Source organism: Triticum dicoccoides, chromosome 1B (assembly GCF_002162155.2).
Source record: "Triticum dicoccoides isolate Atlit2015 ecotype Zavitan chromosome 1B, WEW_v2.0, whole genome shotgun sequence".
NCBI lineage: Eukaryota > Viridiplantae > Streptophyta > Magnoliopsida > Poales > Poaceae > Triticum > Triticum dicoccoides.
The window spans coordinates 218,784,814-218,791,219 of NC_041381.1; positions in this window are offsets into that span (position 1 = coordinate 218,784,814).

A 6,406-nucleotide genomic window follows, 5' to 3' on the forward strand; every position below is an offset into this window, starting at 1 on the left:
CATCACTACTGGATGAAGCGTCAAATGCAAAGCCTCTTGGTGGATGTCAATCGCATTCGCAATCTTGCCACCAAGAATGCCTTTGTCACCCATGAAACCTGTTGGAGGTCTTGGAAGAGTCTGACTTTGCTAAGTGCTGAAGCTGATCTTCAAGACGATGGCTTCACTGAGAGATTCAAGTTCGACTCCACTCCTCCCAGGAATGCTGTGTTATGTCGAACCCCATCTCTTGAAGACTCAGAGTACTCCTCCTCTGCAGCAACAATGAATGCCAGAGTCTTGGATGACGCAGATGATGCTACCTCTCCACCTCCAACCTTAGCGCGTGTGGACACTGCACCAAGTTCTTCTGCACCACCAAACCTCAATGACGCCCCTGCTGCTTCACCTACTCCTCATGGGAACGAGTAGTGCCTATGTCTTCAAACCTTTTTGGTCCTTACTGACAAAAGGGGGAGAAGCATAGGTTGGTAGTCTTCAAGCGGGTCCTGATGGGTGGTTGATATATTTTTGCCTAAGTGCTTACAACTCTCATTTTGCTACATTTGGTTCTTTGAGTTGTAACACTTAAACATGATGGTCGTCTGCTACTTTTTCTGCTATTCTGTGTGATGCGACGATAAATTCTGCATATGCGATTATAAATCCCGCATGAACTCATTCCGCAAACGTCCATTTTTCATTATGCATGTCATTATTCCTGTATATCTGTTCATGCATGATGTATTGTCTTCATATGGTGAAGAGGATCTCCACAAGTACAACTTGCCATGTGCATTTGCATTCCAACGCAAAACATTTATATGCACATCTTCAGGGGGAGCATTTTTGCCATCTATGAAGGCAATATCTTAATCCTTACAATTTCACATACTTTTATCCCCGTTTGAAAACTTCAACCAGTTTGTCATCAATCACCAAAAAGGGGGAGATTGTAAGTGCATCTAGTGCCACCCCTAGTTGGTTTTGGAGTATTGAAGACAAACCTGGTTGAGGGACTAATGTGTTTGTGAGAATTGCAGGATAACACAGGTAGTAGTCCCTCCTTGATTCGGTTTACCTACCGGAGATGACCCCTAAAAATGTGTGAAGACATTGAAGACAATGGTGGTCTGTGAAGATATCACATTGAAGACTACGACACGAGAAGACATTGAGTGAAGACTATGGAGCGCGAAGACGTAGTTGTTTCGTTGTTTCCTTTTCTTCTTTGTTGAGTCATAGGAACCACCGCACTGTTAAGTGGGGTCCAAGTGAACAAAGTCAGAGTGACTGAAGTGATGCCCAAACCAAATCCTATATCTTCGAGCAAAGACAATGAGAGCAAATCTTATCCTGTGTCGGATAAGTCAGCTTTACTTGTAGCCCAAGTCAAGCTGTCGCGTGTGTTTGAAATCTGGCCGTTGCGACACATGTCAGTTCCTTAGTGATCCAGGGTCATTTCAGAAAAATCCGGTCGGGTTGCCCAGTGGCTATAAATAGCCCACCCCCTACACCATAAATTGGTGGCTGCTCAGAGTTAGTACACGACTTTTGTCGTTTGAGAGCAACCCACCACCAAAGCTTTCGAGAGAGAATCCTTGCGAGGACAAAGCCCAAACCACCCAGAGCCCAAAGAGTGTTTGGCATCACTAAAGTCTTTCTGTCCGCGTGATCTGAAGACTTGTTACACTTGAGGACTATGAATACTCCAGCCGGTTAGGCGTCGCGTTCTGAGCATCCAAGAGCCATTGTGGATTGCCGGTGAACAAAGTCTGTGAAGGTTCGGAAGTCTACCTTGAAGACTTACCAGAGTGATTGGGCAGGGACTAAGTGTCCTTAGCTCAAGGGGAATAAGGTGAAGACGCGGTCTTCTGAGTTGAATCTCAGCCACCCTAACCAGACGTATAGTTGTCACAGCAACTGGAACTGTTCGAACAAATCCCTGTCCTTCTGAAGACTCTGGTTCTATCTCTTACCTCTCTTTACTTATAGTTTGTCTTCGTGAAGTCATTGCCTGCTTGCATTATCTGTTTGACTTCACTGTGTGACTATCTGTTCTGATTGGCTTCATACTATCTTCCATACTGATCTTTACTACCTAGCTGCTATTAGTCTTCGCGCTTTCACTCAATTGAATACTTGACTATGGCTTGTCTAGTGTAGTCTACCTTCCGCTGCATTCGAATAGTGTTGTTTATATTGTTTGTCTTTGAAACTTCCATGTTTTGAAGACTTTCATAAAAATCGCCTATTCACCCCCCTCTAGTCGATAACTAGCCCTTTCAACTATCAGTTGTCTATGCGCAACAACCTGATATTCTTGCCAGAGGTTGGTATGTGTGTTGAAGCCATATACCCAGAGCCTGCCAAGGAGCCAATTTATCTTCGCAACACCGATCACCAAAGCTTCACTCAGCCCGTTGAAGGAGTTCTTGCTGCGACTCGTGTTTATCCTCTGGCTGGACGTACACGTGCACCTCATCATGCCTATACTGAAGCCACTGAAAGCACAATTGCTCAAAGGCCTCGGAAGAGATCTCGTGTTCTCAATGACCGAGAACTTCTCGTCGCCCTGCATCAAAAACAGGATAAGCATCTTAACTGGCTAGAGCGTCATATGCAAAGCCTCTTGATGGATGTTAATCGCATTTGGAATCTTGCCACGAAGAATGCGTTTGTCGCTCATGAAACCTATCGGAGGTCATGGAAGAGTCTGACATTGCTCAGTGCTAAAGCTGATCTTCAAGACGATGGCTTCACAGAGAGATTCAAGTTTGATACCACTCCTCGCAAGAATGTTGTCTTGCATCGGACTCCATCACTCAAAGATTCTGAGTACTCCTCCTTTGCGACAACTGTTAATGCCAGAGTCATTGATGACGACAATGATGCCACTTCACCACCTCCAACTTTGGCACGTATCGACACTACACCAAGTTCGTCTGCACTATCGAACCTCAACATCGACCCTGTTGCCTCACCTACTCCTCATGGGAACGAGTAGAGGCTCTATGTCTTCAAACCTTTTTGATCCTTACTGACAAAAGGGGGAGAAGCATATGAGTTGATAGTCTTCAAGCGGGTCCATATGGGTGGTTTCTATACTTTTGCCAAGTGCTTACAACTCTCGCTTTTGAAACATTTGGTTCTTTAAGTTGTAACACTTAAACTTGATGGTCGTCTTCTACTTTTTATGCTATTCTGTGATGCGACGATAAATTCCACATGTGCGATGATAAATCCCGCATGAAGTCATCTTGCAGACGTCCATTTTTCATTATGCATGTCATTATCCTAGTTATATATTTTCATGCATAAGTATTGTCTTCTTAAGTTGAAGAGGATCTCCAGAAGTACAACCTGCCATATGCATTTGCATTCCAAAACAAAACATTTATATGCACATCTTCAGGGGGAGCCTTTTGCCACTTACGAAGACAATATCTTAATCCTTACAATTTCACATACTTTTATCCCCGTTGAAAACTTCAACCAGTTTGTCATCAATCACCAAAAAGGGGGAGATTGTAAGTGCATCAAGTGCCACCCCTAGTTGGTTTTGGAGTATTGACGACAAACCTGGTTGAGGGACTAATGTTTTTGTGAGAATTGTAGGATAACATAGGTAGTAGTCCCTTATTGATTCGGTTTACCTACCGGAGATGAGCCCTAAAAATGTGTGAAGACATTGAAGACAATGGTGGTCTGTGAAGCTATTCATAGTGAAGTCTACGACATGAGAAGACATCGCATGAAGACTATGGAGCGCGAAGACTTAGTTGTTTGGTTGTTTCCTTTTCTTCTTTGTTGAGTCATAGGAACCACCGCACTGTTAAGTGGGGTCCAAGTGAACAAAGTTAGAGTGACTAAAGTGATGCTCAACAAAATCCTATGTCTTCGAGCGAAGACAATGAGTGCAAATCTTATCCAGAGTCGGATAAGTCAGCTTTACTTGTAGCCCAAGTCAAGCTGCCGCGTGTGTTTGGAATCTGACCGTTGGAACACATGTCAGTTCCTTAGTGACCCAGGGTCATTTCGGACAAATCAGGTCGGGTTGCCTAGTGGCTATAAATAGCCCACCCCCTACACCATAAATTGGTGGCTGCTCAGAGTTAGTGCACGACTTTTGTCATTTGAGAGCAACCCACCTCCGAAGCATTTGAGAGAGACTCCTTGCAAGGACAAAGCCCAAACCACCCAGAGCCCAAAGAGTGTTTGGCATCACTGAAGTCTTTCTGTCCGTGTGATCTGAAGACTTGTTACACTTGAGGACTGTGAATCCTCCAGCCGGTTAGGCGTCGCGCTCTGAGCATCCAAGAGTCATTGTGGATTGCCGATGAACAAAGTTTGTGAAGGTTTGGAAGTCTACCTTGAAGACTTACCAGAGTGATTGGGCGAGGACTAAGTGTCCTTAGCTCAAGGGGAATAAGGTGAAGACGCGGTCTTCTGAGCTAAATCTCAGCCTCCCTAACCAGACGTACAGTTGTCACAACAACTGGAACTGGTCGAACAAATCACTGTCCTCTCCAAGCTACTGGTTCTATATCTTACTTCTCTTTACTTACAGTTTGTCTTTGTGAAGTCATTGCCTGCTTGCATTATCTGTTTGACTTCACTGAGTGACTACTTGTTCTGATTGGCTTCATACCTTCTATCTTGATCCCTACTACCTAGTTGCTGATAGTCTCCGTGCTTTCACTTCATTGTATACTCAACTATGGCTTTCATAGTGTAGTCTACCTTTGGCTGCATACAAATAGGGTCATTTCTATTGTTTTTCTTCAAAACTCCCATGTTTTGAAGACTTCCATAGAAATCGCCTATTCACCCCCCTAGTCGATATCCAGCTCTTTCAAATAGATTATATCGACTTGCATGTTGATGCATACGACAACCGGCAGGAGCCATAGGGTTGTATTTAATTATTGTATGACCCGCGTGTCAATCATTAAGCGCTATGTAATGCTTTACTTTATCGCTAAGCGGTAGCAATAGTTGTAGAAGCATGGTTGGCATGACAAACCATATGGCGGCACGATGATGGAGATCATGGTGTCATGCCGGTGATGATGGAGATCATGCTGGTGCTTTGGAGATGGGAGTCCGGAACACATGGTGACGATAGGAGTAGTCCGGAGGTGAATATTGATATATAGGATGAAGGGTATCAGAGTCCGGAAATGTTCTGGGGGTACCGAGTTATGACCAAGAAGACCGAAAGGGGTTTCGAGGGACCCCGACAAGTGTTTGGGGGGGGGGGGGCTCATGGGCCAAGGGGAGGGAGCACACCAGCCCACTAAGGGGCTGTGCGTTCCCCTCACCCCATCCCATGAGCACCAGAAGGTTGGTGCGCCCCCCTAGGGCGGCCTCCCCCTTGGTTGGGGGGCAAGCCACCTGTGGGGCCACCAAACCCTAGGCGCCCTATCTATGGGCCACCGGCCCCCTGGGGGAAACCCTAGGGGCCGCCCTCTCCCTTCCCCCTATATATAGAGGGGTAGAGGGAGGGAAGCTGCACCCATCTATGCCGTGGTGCTTCCCTCCCTCTCCCTCGTAGTTCCTCTCTCTCTTCGCGTAGCTTAGCGAAGCTCTATCGATTGCTCCACCACCACTGCCGCCACGCCGTCGTGCTGTCAGAGGACTCGAGCTACTACTTCATCCTTGCTTGCTGGATCGAGGAGGTGAGGCGTCGTCAAGCCGTACGTGTGTTGAACACGGAGGTGCCGTCCGTTTGGCACTTGGATCGGGAGTTCACGGGACGGATCGTGATTGGATCGCGAAGATGTTCGGCTACATAAACTGCTTTTCTTAATGCTTCCGCTAAGCGATCTACAATGGTATGTAGACCCAATCTCTCCTCTCGTAGATGTTCATCTCCTAGATTGATCTTGGTGAGCGTAGGAAATTTTTTGTTTCCCATGCAACGTTCCCCAACAGTAGTATTACAGCTAGGTCTTGCGTAGCTGACATCACGAGTAGAAAACGAAGGAGTTTGTGGGCATTGATATTCAGATTGCTTCCTTCCTTGGTCTTTTCTTGATTCAATGGTGACACGTCTCCGTGGTATCTACTTTTCCAAACACTTTTGCCCTTGTTTTGGACTCTAACTTGCATGATTTGAATGGAAATAACCCGGACTGACGCTGTTTTCAGCAAAACTGCCATGGTGTTATTTTTGTGCAGAAATAAAAGTTCTCGGAATGACCTGAAAATCCACGGAGCAACTTTTTGGATTTAATAAAAAATACTAGAGAAAGAATCAGCACCAGGGGCCCACGCCCTGTCCACGAGGGTGGGGGTGCACCCCCTAGGGCACGCCCCCCTACCTCGTGGGCCGCCTGAAGCTCCACCGACCTCAACTCCAACTCCATATATTCACATTCGGGGAGAAAAAACCAGAGAAAAAGATTCATCACATTTTACGATA